This window comes from Chelonoidis abingdonii, chromosome 19, assembly GCF_003597395.2.
Source record: "Chelonoidis abingdonii isolate Lonesome George chromosome 19, CheloAbing_2.0, whole genome shotgun sequence".
Classification (NCBI taxonomy): Eukaryota; Metazoa; Chordata; order Testudines; family Testudinidae; genus Chelonoidis; species Chelonoidis abingdonii.
In genome coordinates, this window is record NC_133787.1 from 16,848,680 (window position 1) to 16,866,155 (window position 17,476).

At 40.3% G+C, this 17,476-nt stretch overlaps 1 long non-coding RNA gene across 3 annotated transcripts in view; it reads right to left on the reverse strand.

Moving 5' to 3' along the window:
* LOC116828670 (uncharacterized) overlaps positions 1-17,476 on the reverse strand; it is a 108,673-nt gene that overhangs the window by 79,557 nt on the left and 11,640 nt on the right. For all 3 annotated transcript variants that reach the window (XR_012657273.1, XR_004374580.1, XR_004374579.1), the window contains exon 2: positions 1,423-1,536. This is a non-coding gene — a long non-coding RNA (uncharacterized LOC116828670). The remainder of the gene's footprint in view (positions 1-1,422; positions 1,537-17,476) is intronic.

Genomic DNA, 17,476 nt, shown 5'->3' on the forward strand with positions numbered 1-17,476 from the left:
TTGCTTTCTGAGGTGGGATGATCAGGAGGTTTGTTCCTTCTCTCCAATTCCCTTGAAGAAAGCCCAACCCCACCTTAGAAAGGGAGATTATATTGTAGATTCAGCAGGGGGGTGCAAACCACCTGATTGCCTTTGGAATATCATGGAGTGAGATTCCCAGATAACCCTGATGTCAAAGGGGTAGCAAGCACTGGGATCCTTCCCACTACAAGCAATAGAATATGGTACTGGAGGAGCATAGGCTGAGTAGCTTGGTTTGGGTGCGTATGGGGAACTTCCACAGTTTTGATTATTTAGCTGACCATACAGTCCTTTGAACCTTTGGAGGTTCATTGTTACTAGCAAAAACCAGGGCAAAGGAGGAAAATACAGTAAAGGGAAAAAGTGCTGCCTCCTTTGGCAGTTTACTTTCTATGAACAAATGTGAGATACAAAAGTGAAGCAAGTTGAACAGAACATTGCATCTCTGAGCACATTAGCTTCTCAAACTACTGCATACATATCTTTGTTTACGTTCAGTTCTGTAGATACAGATCTACATATAAGCAGGGTGCTGTGAACTCTGAAAAAGGGACCAAAATTTGATGTGTACACCACTCAGAAACTGAAATGCATCCAATGTTTGGTACAGATACATTATAAACTGATCATTGATTAATTTCTGTAATTACATTAGATTCTAATTCTCTATTAAACATTCCCTGAGTGACTTTGGACTAGATTCTGAAACCCTTATTCACAGTATGCAGCACCTTACTCCACAAATTGTTCCACTGACTACTGTGAGATGACTCATTGACATAACCCAGGGGATCAGAATCTGACTTTTTTTGAATTTATCTTTTAAATATGGCTTGAAGAAAAGTGTGGATTTTTATCCATCTTTTTTCTTTTGTTTGCTTATGTATAAAGAAAGTCTGAAAGGTGGGTTTTTAAAGTTTTCTTCTGCTTTTTTTTTTAATCTTAGGATTATAAATCTGGGTTTTCCTGCATATTTTCTTGTAGGTAAAGAGCTAGAATTGGCTTTTTCTCCATTTATAATTGAGAGAGTGAAGTGATTTATTTTAACAATTTTTTTTCCTCCTACCAGTTTGACATTTAAATTAATAAGAGTTAACAAAAAAAAAACCTAAGCATTTTAAAACAGTCCGTCAAATTATCTTCACTTCTCAACTGCTCATATTTTCACTTTTCTTGGTACAGTACTTGTGAGGTCATAATCTTATTAGTTCTGTTTTGGTAGAGTTTTTCAGGGTGAAATAGGGTAAACAAGGCAACTGCTAATGTAAGAAATAAGCAGAAATGAGTGCACTCACACAAACATGTTCAGGTCTCCTTTATACATCACAATGAAGCCTCTCATCTTTACCATATACTTATAACCAGAATAATTCTATTCTATTGTATGTTAAGGCATATTACCTGTCTATCCAGCCATTCATCCAGGTACTTCTGTCGCCCCCCATCACCATATTCTCTGAGCATTGCCCACATATTAAACAGAAATAATCTTGTGCTCTTTTATCTCTGCCCAGCCTGTAAAAGAAATAGCTTAATTAGTTAGAGGTTTTGAGGACAGGCATTGCTTTGTTTGTTTTTATTGTTGTGTTTGGTGGTTATTTGCTGCGAGGGAGAGAGATTTGTTCAGTTTTTGAGAAAGTGAGAGATTTATCTTTGGAGAACCATGTCATACCAAAATGAAAACTATTTTTAATACACATCATTTGAAAGGCAGAGTCCCTTTTTAAATGCTTTGGAACTCATTCTATTTTTTTTTAATGGCCTGGAATTCATGACAGCTGTATGGAAAAGCCATACACTTCTACAATTATAAAAACACATTTAGATACCCCAAGCAAAATGGATGCCACATTATTTTAGTTTATTATTCCTAGTGGAGTACAGATTGGTCTTCCTACTTTGATATTTATTTATACCAAAGAACTATAAGAACATAAATGCCACTCTTGGGATAATCCTAATGCTGGGGATCAGATAGAAAACACATTGCATCTGCCTTCATTAGCAATAAAATGAAGGAGTGTTTAGGTATAATCCTCCTAATAAAGGACATAGTTGAAGGTCAAGTGTAGTCTTCAGAATGAACGTGTCAGGGAAAAGCTAAAAGAGTTGTAGTTTTACATAAAGATTTTCTTGAAATAACTAACAAGGGAGAAAATAAAACAATTCCTTGGTTCTGTTGTTCCTCTCTCTTCAGGGCCACTTACAGGTATATTCAAAAATATTCTGTGCTCTTCAAGACTTTGGTGCTCACATGAAAAATTAATTATTGTTTTGTTGCTAAACAGAAAGCCTTCTTATTTTGTACTCAGTGAAGTAGTGAGATAGATGGCAGGGGATGGTTCTCTGAGGCCAGCACACAGCTTCGCACCAAAACATTTATTGATATGGGAAAATACTCGCTTTTATCTAAAGTCTGTTAAATAGGTAGGATATGTGCAGGGCAGTACATACTGAATAACAGGAAACAGAAACTTGACAAAGGAAAATGTCAACCAAAATAAATGCCTAGCAGTAGGCTGACCCTGCACCATGCCCACAGGCTGCTGCAAGATTTCCACAGAGCCCAGTGTAATGTTAACTTTTCTGCTAGTTATTGTCTGGAAGTAGATCATCACTTAAAGGGCCAGAGGGTGACTTCAGACTTCTGTATATAGCAGAAGGCAGACATACAGAGAGGATATTACACCTGTGCTCTGAGATCTACACTGGCTGCCAGTTCATTTCTGATTGCAAATTTAAGTTGTTGTTTTTCATCTCTAGAAGGCCCTCAATGATTTGGGAGCTGGCCACCTGAGAGATCGCTGCTCTCCTCCTGTGGTACCATGGAGTGTGTGTTCAGCTGAGGGGCTCAACTTGACAGAACTCTGGTTTAATCACATGGCAGTTGAGAAAAGTATTTTCAATGTAAGATCCTTGAATTTGGAACTCTCTCTTGTCTTAGTTGCCTGGGTCTAAAAGTACCCGAATCTGGGTCATTGTGGAATTCTATAAGGGCTATCTGCTACTCCAGCCTTTCAAGAGGGGGTGTAATTCAAATAAGGTAGGATGGTATTTACTAATCCTGACAGTGAAGAGCGACGCTAGTCTGTTACTGACTTATTTCTATGATTCACCATGCATACTAACCAAGACCATTTCAGGGGCTCCTATGAAAATCCTTAAATGCACTACTGAAACACAACAAAGTGAGCCTGGTAACAAGCCTATAGCCAAACCTTACAGTCTGGTTCAGTTCTGAATGCAATGCTTTATTTAATTAACAACATGAAACCGAGCAAGTCAGTCTCAGAGACAAACTGGATAGAAATGATTCTTTTGAACATAGTGGCCCAGTGTTTTGAGGATCATTCTTTTTCTACTCTAGTAATCTGAATCTAAAACTGTCAACTGTAACCACTATCTATCACAAGGTTTTAAAAATGGCTGCATTCCAAGGTATAACACACAGAGATGTATGGAAGATGTATAGTTTGGTCTCAAATGCAAAGGCAGTTCACTCTACTTTGATTTCCTTATGCATCACTCCTAGGGAAGAGCAGTGTTAACTGGGGGCTCTTGCTTTTGTCAGAAGTTAAATATAGTGAAAGTTGAAGTCAATGGGAATTGAACCCCTGGAGCAGAGGGCAGGAATAGGCTTCACATTATTTGATTTGGTACAATGTTTTGGCTTACAAGTTCTCTTCTAATGAATATAGCTGATTTATACCAGGTTTCAAGAGACCTGAATCCACATGCAGATCATCTGGTAATAGCTCTTTTGAGAATTTCTCAATCTCTTTTTATATATTTTTGGGTTTGATTTGACTTTAGTTTGTTTGCACAAGCACTTCTTTCTACAGTTCTTTTGAAGCTCTCCTATCCGAAACTGTAGCACCAAAATACCTTGACTCTTGTACCTTTATCAAAACCAGGGATTGTGAGTGATTGAACTGGCTAACTGCCATTCTTGTAGTAATTTTTTTTTTCCTTGTGGATTCTTAACTCATGTGCCTCTAGGAAGAGTGTATGTGTTTTTTAATATTGTTGTTATGAATGTTTTGATATTGCAGTAATGATTTTTTCATATTTGATAATAAAACTTTGATATGATAGCGGTGGAAGCCTTGAAGAAGCTTTAATAATCTATTGATTTCTGGGGGTGGTGAGAGGTGAAGTTCTGAACTCTGCAACCATCAGATTTTTATTTTGTGGGGGTTTCTCCCAATGCCTTTGACCACTGCTGTGTGGTGAATATGTATCTGCCTCTTAAAAACAGTATACAAGGAAAAATGTTTAAATGATCCTGTCCAGGTAGCACAAAGGGACTTCAAACAGCACCTCCTGGGTCTAATTCTGCACCATTAAAGTCAATATGTGGTTTGCCATTGATTTCAGTGCTCATAGGATCAGCCCCTACTAGGGGATAGAAAGGATGCTTCTAATGCATGGAAGCTATATTCTAATCTAGAAATTAAAATTTGAAATGAACAGTTAGGTTCAGAAATTAGTATAATTTATGTCATCCAGACTAATTTCTTTGGGGCAGAGACTGGGTTTTTTGTTGTTTTTGGCAAAATATCTTGAGCTTTGGGGCACTGGTTTTAAAAAACAAAACAAACCAAAAAAAACCAAAACCCAATCTGAATCAATCTGTGGAAGTCCAATTGATGATTGGCTCTCAGGGAAGAAGGTAGAATCCATTCCACTACCTTCATCATAGCAATATTCCATAAGAGATTCATAACTTCCATAGGGGAAGATTACACAACAAGGTTAGAAAACTAGACTGCATTCAGAGCTTTGGAAGACAGGACAGAGGGACAAGATTATGGAAGCTAAATAAGGAAATGATCTGCAGTATTAAATTGATCACCAATAAAATGTTAACATTTACCCAGAACAATCACATAGTAACATCTGTAATTCTGCAGTAGGACCTGATCCACAGGAGTAATTCCATTGATTTAACAGGCATAGTGTACTTATTCCCTATACATAGACTTGGCAAATATTCCATTTTTAAATGGTGACCCTGGTGATTTATGTCATCTCTCTGACAGAGAGGATTGTACCTGAAGTATTTTTCTTCTGCCTTGTCTGGCCTGCCTTTGCTCACACCTTTTGATTTGGGATATTAGATTTTAACAGGTAATTATCAGGTATTGTGTTAAGACATAAGACTGATGTCAAGAGGTCTAGATTATATTCCTGACTCTGACAATCAATTAAACATGCTAATGACAAGTACTGCTTCTCAGCTTTGTGTTCGGAAGTCTCAGGACAAGACACTCTGTAGCAACAATATATTCTGCAAGGACTAGGGCCCCAATTCAGCAAAATACTTGTTTTAGGCACATGCCTAAGTTCCATTGAAGTCTTAAAGATGAGCTTAAATGCCTTTCTGAATCAGGAGATGCACTAACCCCTTCCACACATCTGAGAAAATCAAAGAGCACAATCTGGTAACATGCTGAGATCTGGAGAAGTGTTCAATGTATGCATTTTTTTTTTTAATCTTTGAAAGGGCAGCAGTGTTTGGCCCTTAGAGCACATTCTTTTTTTTAGCTTCTTTCAGTATTTAACTCTATAGATACAAATACAAATATTTCTAAGGGAGAAGCCTGTTCAGTTGCCCAACCTATTTTAGATCCAGAGCACTGTTGGCACTGCCCATATTTCATTGTGATAGAGGCAAATTGCCTTTCAAAAAAAAAGGTTCTCTCCTTTGAAAGAAAGGAGAACCATAATCAAGCCCAGAAAACACATATGAGGAAGCTACTCCTTCTAACCTTGTGAGACTATGTGAAGGGAGTTCAGAAAAAAAGCAGCTCATTGTGCATCAAGTTTGGTGTCCTTTTTCTGTATCTCGTACACCAGATCCTGGGGCACAGCTAAACCAGGGGGTTTGTGCACACGACAAAGGTGGCTTGCAGCTCATCACTACACTCCCTTGATCCTGGTGCTGCTCTTTGCTCTGAGCTGTTAGAACAGACTAAGCTGGGCTGCTTTAATTTAGTCTTCCAGGCTGCATACACTAGAGAGATGGAAAAAAAGCAACCAAAAAACAAACAGATTAGCACAGGCATTCTGGCCATGCCATTTTCTTCCAGCCACACTCCCTTTACGTATGTTATGCTGGCAACAGGGAGGGCAAACAGGATGGGTTTTCACTTTTGTATAACATTTGTAGAGTCAGCTTGTGAAAGCGATGCTTATATAAATACAATACATTCTGCTAGGCCAGCCTCACCTACAAACTATAGCCACTTGTGGACAATTTGTAGATGTTTAAGTGGTTGTTCTATTTCTGCATGACTTGACTAAAAGCTTTACAGAGCTCTTCGGTCAAGCCACTGAAAGGTGACCTTGAAAGGTTCTACCACGTGTCAGTGATTATGCAGCGTATGCATTACCATGCCAAGCACTAAAAACTTGACATATTGAAAAAAGACATTTACCCTATTAAAACTCACAGGGAGAAATACAAACATTTCATATGCAAAAACAAGGAAGAATATTTTCAGTTGAGTCTACATTCTGGGCTGCTGAAAATCTAAGTAGACTTCCCTATTGGTTAGGCTTGGCAAAATGGACATTACAGTGAGAGACTTTGCAGATTTATTGATTGAATACACGAACTTTGAACAAGCTAGAGCAATGAAAAGATTGATTTTTTTTTTAACTGTCATTGTTTGCTATTTGTATTAAAAGGTACCACTTCAGTAGAGGAAGCCAAACCATAGGTTGTGCCTATCCCAGGGCTATTCTCTTCATTTGTGATCACATTGTAACCCTTCAGGCATCTGACTTTCTGCCAACCTGCCCTCGAAATATTACCAGTGGGTTATGGAATACATACAGCACAACATATGGACACTGGCAATGGGATCCTAGTCTCCAACAGACTACAGAATATTTTTTTTTCTGGGAAATAGCTGATAAATTTATCTTTTAGAACGTAGCTAATAGCAAACTGTCCAGCCCTTACCTTACAGCTTGGTCGGTGAGTGTTTGACATGGTTAACTTTTTTTTTTTTGTTTTTCTTGTAAATGTTTAGACTTTCTCCCTCCTGAAGTGCCAATATTGCACACCCAAACATTCAAACAGCGTGAGTCAGGCCCCTAAAAATCATGAATAGGATTAAAATCATGAGGTTATTTAAAATTTTGGCGGTGGGTTCTTTTCATTTACCTTTGGATTTTTGAACCATTAGAGTGACATTTTCAAGATTTTCCTCTACCTATGAGGGCTAGTAACTTACTACTTTTTACAATGAACTGTGAGACTTCACATGATTCCAAGAAGATGGGGCTTTAAGAAAAACACCAGATATCACAACAAAAGACCAAGGGTAGGCAACATTGAGTACGCTGTAAATGTTGCTACAGGATTTGGTAATAAAATGTACATATAACAGTGGAGAAACTCCCTGAGATAGCTTCATAGTATGTTCATCCTGCTTTGTAACTGTGTATAGCCAGAAATCAAAACAAATAAATATAGGCCAAAGAACAGAATACGTGAACCAGGAATAAGAACTGCCTGATATGTGCTGTCCTTTGCAATATAAAGCCCCCTGTAACAGAGAAATTGTCTTTGGAGATGTGGGCTCAGCCCACGGTGTTATGGGGCCCGCTAAAACTAGGAATTGTAGTCTCAGGTCATGTGTCTGGGAGAAGCATGTAACCTATAGAAAAATGGTTATAACTTAGGCTTCCTGCCTCTAAGGCATAGAAGAGAGCCAGAGTCAGGGAATGAACTGGGAGGAGGAAGAGCTCTCTGTGTAGGTCAGGTGACTAGCCTAGGAATTGGTGAAGTCAGAGTATGGATCTTTCCATTCTAATCCATCAGCCCTCTGCCTGGTTATGGAGCCTGCAGGTGGCTCCACTGAAAACCCTAGGAGAAGGGCTTCAGAGAACCCTGCATCAAGGGATAAGAGACTATTTGAGCCAAGCAGAAGGTTGATTGTAGACCCCAGAGGGGGCTGAGACACCCTTCCAGGGGAAAAAAGGACTCTGCTCAAAAGGGCAGATGTGAACCCCTGCTCCTGCCCAACGAGGGGAAGTGCTTATACTTGTGTGTGTTTAATAAACCAATGTCCAAGAAGGGCCAATTATCTGAACTACATGCATGCATTCATAAGGGAACCAAATGGGAGGAAGAGGGGTTGATATGTACCAGCAGGTATGAGATGACAGGGTAGGATGATACCCACAAAAAGAGTAGAAGTAGGATTTCAAAATAAAGCCTTTTCAGTAATAAATGAAGAGAATCAAGATGAATTTTGTTTCATGCCTTGAGAACACATTAAACTAAATGTTTTAGTTCCATGTGGTTATATTTTATAGCACAAAGTGTCAGAGAGAAATAACTCTTTTCTTTATATAATTAAAATGTAACATGAAATCCATACTAAATCCTTGCATTCAAAATGAATTGCAGCATCATAGATAATGGCCACCAGCAGTGTGCAAAGTAAAGTTGTGTTAACTCAGAACATCAGCTGAAGCCGCTGCAGTCACCATCTCCCACTCACAAATTCAGGACTTCCCTGGAAAGACAGGCAGCCTCCCAAAGAAAAAATTGAATATGCTGGGTTTCAATATGTCCTAAAGTCAGCACTGATGCTAAGGAAAGTAGCTACAGCACAGCTCACAAAGAAATGACAGAGTGAATATAAATGTTTTCAATTGGAGTAGAAAGACTCAAAAATAAGCTAAGGGAGGTTTTATGGGAATAGGCACAGATGGGTGGCACAATCCACATGAGGTGAATAATACAGCTGGAAGCTCTGAGGTTCTGCTCATGGAGTTTATTCCACATCATCTCTCTGCTCCACTGGGAGTAGTTTACTACCATGTAAGCCTGCAAACCTCATAGATCCACAGAAAAACGATAGATTTCCGAGTTCATGCATTTGACCCCATCCTTACTGCAGGGGCCTCTCTTTTCCCACAGAAGCCTGACTCCTTTAGGAACCAGACTGGTAGAATCCTCCATCGCTGTACAATACCTGACAAAAAAGAGAATGGAAGACATGGGTGCTTATGGGAAGAAGTTTGCAAGCATTTTCTAGTGAAAATCCATCAGATCAGCTGATGGGTGGGGGGAGAGGGAGGAGTTATGGAGAGTGGTTCCTTTCTCTATAACAGCATTCAAATCTGCAGATCCCCATTTACCTGGAGTTGCTGTAGAAGTGCTCTATGGAGCATGTGTGCAGGGGAATAGGGAGCCAAAGAGGAAACAGCATGAATGGCTGTTCTGCTCTGCTCTAATTTGCCTGCTTTTATAGCTCTCTGCTAGTAGACTGGAGGGGGAGCAATGGGCTGTATGTTTTTAACACAATAGCTCCAAAGTCACAAACACCACATGAAAAATCAAAGTCAACATTTTATGGATATAAACTAGAGAGTAACAATTACCTGTGTCTAATGCCTTACGGCCTGATTCAGCTGCCATTAATGTCAGTGATGACATTCCCATACTCTAGGTCCTGATCCTGCAATCCAATCCACATGAGCAGACACTTGCATCCTTGCAGAGTCCCACTGAAGTCCACGGGCCTCCTCACAGGCACAAGAATCTGCCTATATGGATCTTATCGCAAGATTGGGCCCTTAATATTTGCACCTCAATATCATAAATAATTGTATCCAGTTGATACAACCTATACAGATAATTTCAACTTTCAATGCACTTGCTCATATAAACCTTAAAACAAACCTGACATCAGCACTAGTTTATGCAGTTCTACTTGGTCAATAGATTATAAGGACAGAAGGGAATACGGTAATCTAGTCTGACTAGCTGCATAACACAGCTCATACAACTTCCCCAAAATAATATAGATGGAAATGAGGTGCATTATAGTGACGTGTCAATAACATTTGCCTTGCTACTAAGTGTCACACAGCATTATCATTAGTTTACACGCCTATATAACCTACATTTTTAAAGCTATTAAAAATCTTTAAACAAAAGTCAAAATTATTTAAAAAAATTTAGTGCCTACTTGGTAAAACAGTCACAAAAATTTCAAAAGCATCTGCTCTAACAAAAAAAATGTAGTTTTAATTCATCTCAATTTATAAGAACCTGACACATGGTATTTCCATCACATTGTGGAGTATAGACTTCATTTTTTTATTGCATGTTGTGTCAAATTAACAGCTCCAAAGAGTAATTAGAAGGATCCAGAAGTAGATATTGAAGTATAACATAAGTTACTATATCATTTACAAGGTGTTAGAGCTGTAGATTATGATCCAGTAAGAGACCTGATTTACATGCGATTATCACTAATTAAGTGAAACGCATGCAAGTTGCTCTGATGGACATCATGTAAAAGCAGCAGGAGTTATCTCTACATTTTGTACTGCACACCAAAGTGTGCTGGAAACAACAAATTCAGAATAAACATAGTAGGACACTTCAGAGTGCAAATCACATAGTTATTTAAGAGCAATTTACATTTCTTTGGTTAGGTGCAAATCAGAATGAGCCAGATTTTCCTCTCCTTACTCAGGCAAAATGCCCTCTCATTTAGGGGATGAACCTGCACGATAGGGCCAGATTTTTAAAGGGATTTAGGTGTCGAGAAGAGCTGCTCAGCCCCCCACCTAGTAGAATTTTTAGCCTGGAGTTAAGTGGCTCCATGCTGTAGAGTGCAGAGGATAGTTAAGCATGTAAGAAGGAGATTTTCAGAAGCTGGCCAGCTGAGTGGGGAAACTGTCCAAGCTAGTCAGGAGTGAATGCCAAGGAGAAGTGGAGACACTAGAGGAGCTTAGGTGATTAACCCAGTGCACCTGGCTGATGGGACCAAGACAGGTGCCCACCTCTGCTTGTGATCCTCAGCTGCCAACCCTCTCCTGGAGTTGGGCACTTAAGCCAGGTCAGTTGCCTAGCTAGTTCATACTCTAGCAGAGAAAACCGTCAGTCTCTTGCTCATTCTCAATAGCTCTCCCAAGTTCATCCTATGTTTCCCTGTGCCCCTGATTTGTGGGTGGGTGCTGTGCTGCTCCTACTGGCAGCCTGTCTCTAGCCTACCAGCTGCAGAGTCTGACAGGTAATCCGGTTTTAGGCATGCTCAGAAAGGCTGAGATCAAGCTACAGCAGGGATCGGCAGCCTTTGGCATGCGGCTCACCAGAGTAAGCCCCCTGGTGGGCCGGGCCAGTTTGTTTACCTGCCACGTCCACAGGTTTGGCCGATGGTGGCTCCCCGCTCCAGGCCAATGGGGCGGTGGGAAGGGCAGCCAGCACATCCCTCAGCCTACGCCGCTTCCTGCAGCCCCCAGGGGGCTTACCCTGGCGAGTCGTGTCCCAAAGGTTGCTGATCCCTGAGCTACAGGACTGGGCTTAAGTGGAGAGAGAGGTGTTCCCCTGCCTAACTTAAAAATCCCTTGTCAGAGCTTGGGCTTTGGCTAAAGCTCTGAGCAGCTCATTAGCAGTACCACTTAGGCTGAGCTGGAAATGCTGAACAATGGGGACTTAGACGGATGGAGGATGTAGGCACCTAGAGAGGGTTAGGCAATGCTTGAGCTGTGCTTTAACAATGTCAGTGGTGCTTACATGGTGGATATAGGTGCTTATATACCTGTTGAGGTGCCTAAATCCTTTTAACAATCTTGCACTTAGTGCCCTCAACTCCCATTACCTGAGAGCACTTGGCTGCCTGCACCTCTGATTCAGCAAGGTATTTGAAGCATAAGTAGTTCTATTCAGTACCTAACAGAATTGGGGTCTGAAAGAGATTGGGCCCTTAACGTAATTTTGCCTGAGTAGGAAGTGCAAGACGAGATCAACTTTGCATCTAATGAATTACAAACTATCCAGAGAGTGGACATATTGAGGATGCAGAGCACTGCACTGATTTACATGCTTGACGATCTTGTCATTAAATGTTACAAGCTTGATGAGCATTGGATTTCAAACCTCAAGGCAAATTTAAATGTAACCACCAAAATGTGTTATTTTAGTTTGTTTGTAAAAGTATTGTATCAGCAGGATTCCAAGTCATTGCAAATGGCTTATTTCTACAATGCTTGGGTGACTCTCAAAACTACTAAAAGCTGCATGTAATTACAGTTATGGGTATGCAAAGCCATAAATAGAGCCCAGTCATGATTTTGTAACAATGAGTGTGGTTTATGACTAAGATGGCTTTCCTGTTGTGACTAAGAACACTGCGATCACAAACAGGCAGCCCTGAGCCTGCCAGAAAATAAAGAATACCCTTTTTTTCCTGTAACAGAGCACTTTGATTCAATTACAGTAATATGTGGATAATTTTCCTTTTCCAAGAGTCACATATAATTCAAAACAATAAAGTGGGAGGAGGGGGAAGACAGAATTGGAGCAGGGAAGTGCTAAATGTGAACACGGTGATATGTGTTATGTGATTGTGTGTTATTTATTAGGACATTTAAATGCTTTATATATTAAGAATTTCTGTTTGTGATTTGGGGCCACAACTCATGCCACTGTTTATGCAATGTGCCAGTGTAATGAGAGGGGAGCTTCTAAGGGCTCTTGGATTTGTTTAGAACGTATCTTTAGCAGGTTACCTGATCTAAAGGAAGTCTCCCCATAAGTAACACTTCAATATATTAATCAACATCAAAGGTAGTTATTTGTTCATGATAGGCTTTGCTATTTTAATAAAGACTTATTTGACCGACTCACTCCAAAGCAATGCTTGCTTGGAATATTTTATTAAAGTAAAACAACAACAACAACAACAGTGAATAGAACTTAGGAATTCATCCACAGAACTCAAAATGATTTATACAGGTGAGTAAGCGAAATGTATCCCCACTTTGAAATTGGGAAACAAAGGCACAGAGCAGCTCAGTGACTTGCCCAAGTTCATCTAATATGTAAATAGAAGAATTAGAGAGACACAAGACCACATTACCATCCTAACCTGTAAGTCTACAAATTCAGCACAATGATTAGGTCATATTTTTGAACATGTGAAAAACATATATAGTATCCAAGACCACCAATTGGCTTGCATCTTAAGAGTTCCATCCTTTATTAAAGGTACATATTGAGCCCTAAACAGACTGGCAGTGTCCATTTAATTGCAAACAAACGACTGCAACACTTTGTTTTCAAATCGTAAATAAAAGCTAGTATGTATATATGGTGTTTTCTGTAATGGGGATGAGTTTGGGTAGCGATGTAGATTTCCATGGAAGAAATGTGCACTTCTGAACTACCAGAACAATAGTTTTCATAGTCTAGCATTTCAGGTTTGCGAAGGCCATCTCATAGCAAGAAATAATATCATATTATGGGAACAAAAGTAGGATTCTGTAGTGTCATGGAACATTGCTACAATTCTCTATTGGCAAATATTCCCTGCAATCTGAACAACAAAGAAATCCCTGATCACTTGAACAACAAAGGAACAATCACTCATTCAAAAGCAAGTACAAAAATTATTTTTTTAAAACCTCAAAATTTAAATAAATGTTTGTATTCCCTAAACCTGTGCTGAATGTTGCTAGCAAAGAGTGGGTTATCTGAAACATAAGTGAGATTGCTGAGTGCCTCACAACAAGGCAATATTTCCCTAACCCCCTCTTTTTGACCCTCAAATGATCTTTGCTATAAATACCCAGCCCAAATCTCCTCACAAGTGCTGCATAATCCACAGTTATCATTTTTAAAATAACCTGTTAGCAGTGTGAAGACTTAGCCCATCCCACCCCACAGAACCAGCATCTATTTTATATAATTTCTTGGGCTGCTGCCATATCACGTAGCATCCCTGTTACTTCCAGACACATTGAACACATGTATAATTAGATCATGAAATGTCATATCAACAGAACCCAAGACTGAGAAGTATAATGCACAGTGTATAGATCAGCGGTTCTCAAACTGTGGGTCAAGACCCCAAAGTGGGTCACGACCCTATTTTAATGGGGTTGCCAGGGTTGGTGTTAGACTTGCTGGGGCCTGGGGCTGGGGCTGAAGCTGAAGCCCAAGCTCCACCACCTAAGGCTGAATCCAAATCCCAAGGGCTTCAGCCCTGGGTCATGGAGCTCAGGTTACAGGCCCCACCACCTGGGGCTGAAACCCTTGGCTTTATCTCTGCCTGGGGTGGTGGGGACACAGGCTTTGGCTTGTGCCCCCTTCCCCCTCAAGAGCGGCTAAGCTCAGGCAGGCTCAAGCTTTGGTCCCCCACCTGGTGTCATGTGTAATTTTTATTGTCAGAAGGGGGTCGTGGTGCAATGAAGTTTGAGAACCCCTGGTATAGATAATTATAGCTTTATAGATATCAATATATAATTTACAGATTTGTTGTTGGTTTGGGTTGGGCACTGTATTTAGTAAAGTTTGGTATAAATGACAAAATGCAGAAAGTGAGCCCTTTGACCTATGGGTAGAAGCAGAACCAAACAATTCTAATTCCTTATTATGCATTTGTGGACTACGGAGTTAAGCGGAAACTAGTGACAGAAAGCAGTATTCTCTAGTGGTTATAATGGAGAGGGAGTCAGGAAATGTAGGATCTGTTTCTAGTGCTGCATCTGACTCACTCAGTCTCAGCCCTCATCTGTAAAACAGGAATGGCAATACCCACCTCGCTATCTTAGAGGGCCTCAGATGAACAGTGTTATAGAAGTATTACCTTCCTTGAGTAAGTATTTGAAACAGCATTCTGTTGGAGGCAATAATGGCACAATCCAGTTTTGAATATATTTATTTGAACTTTTAAATAACTGTGATGTTTGTGAAGGCCCCAGCTTGCAATTTCCCACACCCCCTTTAGAGCACGGGATTTGCAAAACCATAGGTACTGCACATGTAGGGTTCGACTCCCATATACACAAAGGCCCCTTTACGCCGCTCTTGTATGAGTGCAACTTATACCCACTTCAAGACCCTTTGACACTGAGTAGTGCAAAGATACCTTCATGTAAGAACTAGGCCATACAATCATAAAATACAGTATCTTCAAGTTCACATGCAGCCACAATTTTTAAAACAATTAGCCCCCTTGGAGCAGTTGCAGACTGCCAGCTTCTCTCAGCTACCCTGTAGCATAGATTTGTCCCCCTATTTTTCTTTTCAATTTTGGGGTATTAGATGTAATATCTGAGAGGTTTATAATACACTGCTACCTCAATATAACGGTGTCCTTGGGAGCCAAAAAAGTCTTACTGTGTTATAGGTGAAACCATGTTATATTGAACTTGCTTTGATCCACCAGAGTGCGCAGCACCCCCCCCCCCCCCCCTTGCACTGCTTTACCGCGTTATATCCAAATTTGTGTTATATCAGGTGGCATTATATCGAGGTAGCAGTGTATTGTTATAAATATTCTCTCCCCCATTCCCCAGTACGAGGGTTAGTGTTCTTATTGCTACATATAGGGGTTTTCCTATATACAGTAAGCCTTAAGAAACACAAAGCTACAAGTTCAGGTTCCAAAGGTGGCGACACCAGTTCTTTTTCAAAATAATCTCGAGATGAGCCTGCAGTAGTTTGACAAATGACACAAAGGGCCCAATTTGGCAGACTACAAGTTAGATTCAAAGCCCGCTGAAGTTGATAGAAAAAAAATGCCATTGACTTTGATTAACTTTGGCTCTGATAATATTTGCAACCAAAACTCAAAGTATATGAGTGAGAGTTTTGTCCTGTGCCCATCTGGCTATTGTAAGATCTGAATTTTGTGTGGAGGAAAAAGAAATGTGTTGCTTGATCCTAGTCGGATGCAATAATCACATATTAATGCAATTAAGTTTCATGTTTTAATATGAAGTGATATTTAAATAATATTTCTCTTGTGAGCTTAAAATATTTTGGTCTTTCCGGCACATCAACAAGATTAGGATATTTTACTTGCATTAAATCTTTCTTAGCAGTTTATTATAAAGCTGAGTACTCATACAATTCCATTCGAAAGGCTCTTAGTTTGTAGCAAGAATCTTTACTATTACACTATCACTGCAGTGAGCTGACTTGCAGCTTTAAGCCATTGCCAGCATTAGGGGTCAGTGCAGAATCACCGCATCCTGGTGGCATCTCTTAGAGGCGTTGTGAGGAAGCACTCTGCATAATGCCAACAGGAGTGCTGGAGGCCTGTCAATGCGAAGGCCCCTACTTCCCCCTCTGGAATCTGAGTGTTTTGCCTGAGTAAGGACTGAAGGCCTAGGCTCTATTTTAGGGCTGCATATAATTTTGTAAAATACTAAATGTGCTTAACCTTTAGAAGTTTGTCATGTTCAAATCAAGCCCAAACGTCATTAGCAGGAGGAGCCTTTGTTTCAAATGTGAGAAATACCATCCCCTACTATGTTAAAAGAAAAGAAAAATAATCCAAGTTGTGTCACATTGGTAACAGCTAGTGCAATGCTGATAAAGCTAAACACAAAGTGCATGCCACATGGTCTGGGTTCTTCCAACCTAAGTTTTTGTCCTTATTAATTAGTGTTATTTTACTATACCGTGAGGAGAGCAGGATATCACAATATATAAGAATGCAGCACAAGTAAATAGACTAGAACAGATTCAAATAAAAGTTTATCTTATGCAATGTATTAGTGCACAATTTATCTTAAGATGGCTTACAAATATAATGACTTAGCCTAGTCGTTCCCTAGCAGCTTAACTCCTCAGGCTTTTAGTGGGAGCCTGGTGTACTAGTCCTATCTTAGGGTATGTCTGCATTTTGACTTGGGGGTGTAATTCCCAGTTTGAGGGGAGACATAGTAGTTTTCATCAAGCGAGCATGCTAAATACAGTGGGTAGGTACAGCAGCATGTGGGTATCAGCAATGCCAGGCATGTACGTGGGGCAGCCTGCTGCAGAAGCTACACTCTATTTTTAGCGCACTAACTCAATCAGAGCTAGCCCGAACATGCCTCCCTGAGCTGGGAATCGTACCCAGTTCAAAGTGTACATGTACCCTTAGGGCTTGTTCCTCTACCACTAAAAGCAATGGGAGTTTTGCCATGGTCTTCAGTAGGAACAGGATCAGGCCTTTAATATTATCTCTGCTGCTGTTACTGGGGAGGGTGACATTTCCTGAGGCTTCTGTTCACTAGCCAGCGCTGGCACTGTAATGTGACTTGACAGTTTGCATAGCCCCAGCATGGTGAGGCACAGTCGCATACTGAGCAATATTAACACTATCTGAATGGATTAAATAACCCCACTTCAAATATATACAATAGATAATGCTGCCGGAGGAGGAGGGGGAGAGGAAGAGGGTGTCGGTAGTTGCCTATCCTTTTATTTAGAGAGACCTTTTTTTTTCTCTAGATAGTGCCCAAATCAATTACAGCTGCCCCTTTGAACACGCTCTGCATCACATTCCACATGTCCATTCCCTTCACAGATGCTGATCCTCATGGAAGATTTCCAGGAAGTTAGCAGGCAAGAGAAGCATGCCACAGAGTCAGAGCCTTCTCTCTCCAACCCAAGGTCTGCTGCCTTGTGCTCCTCTCTACAGTA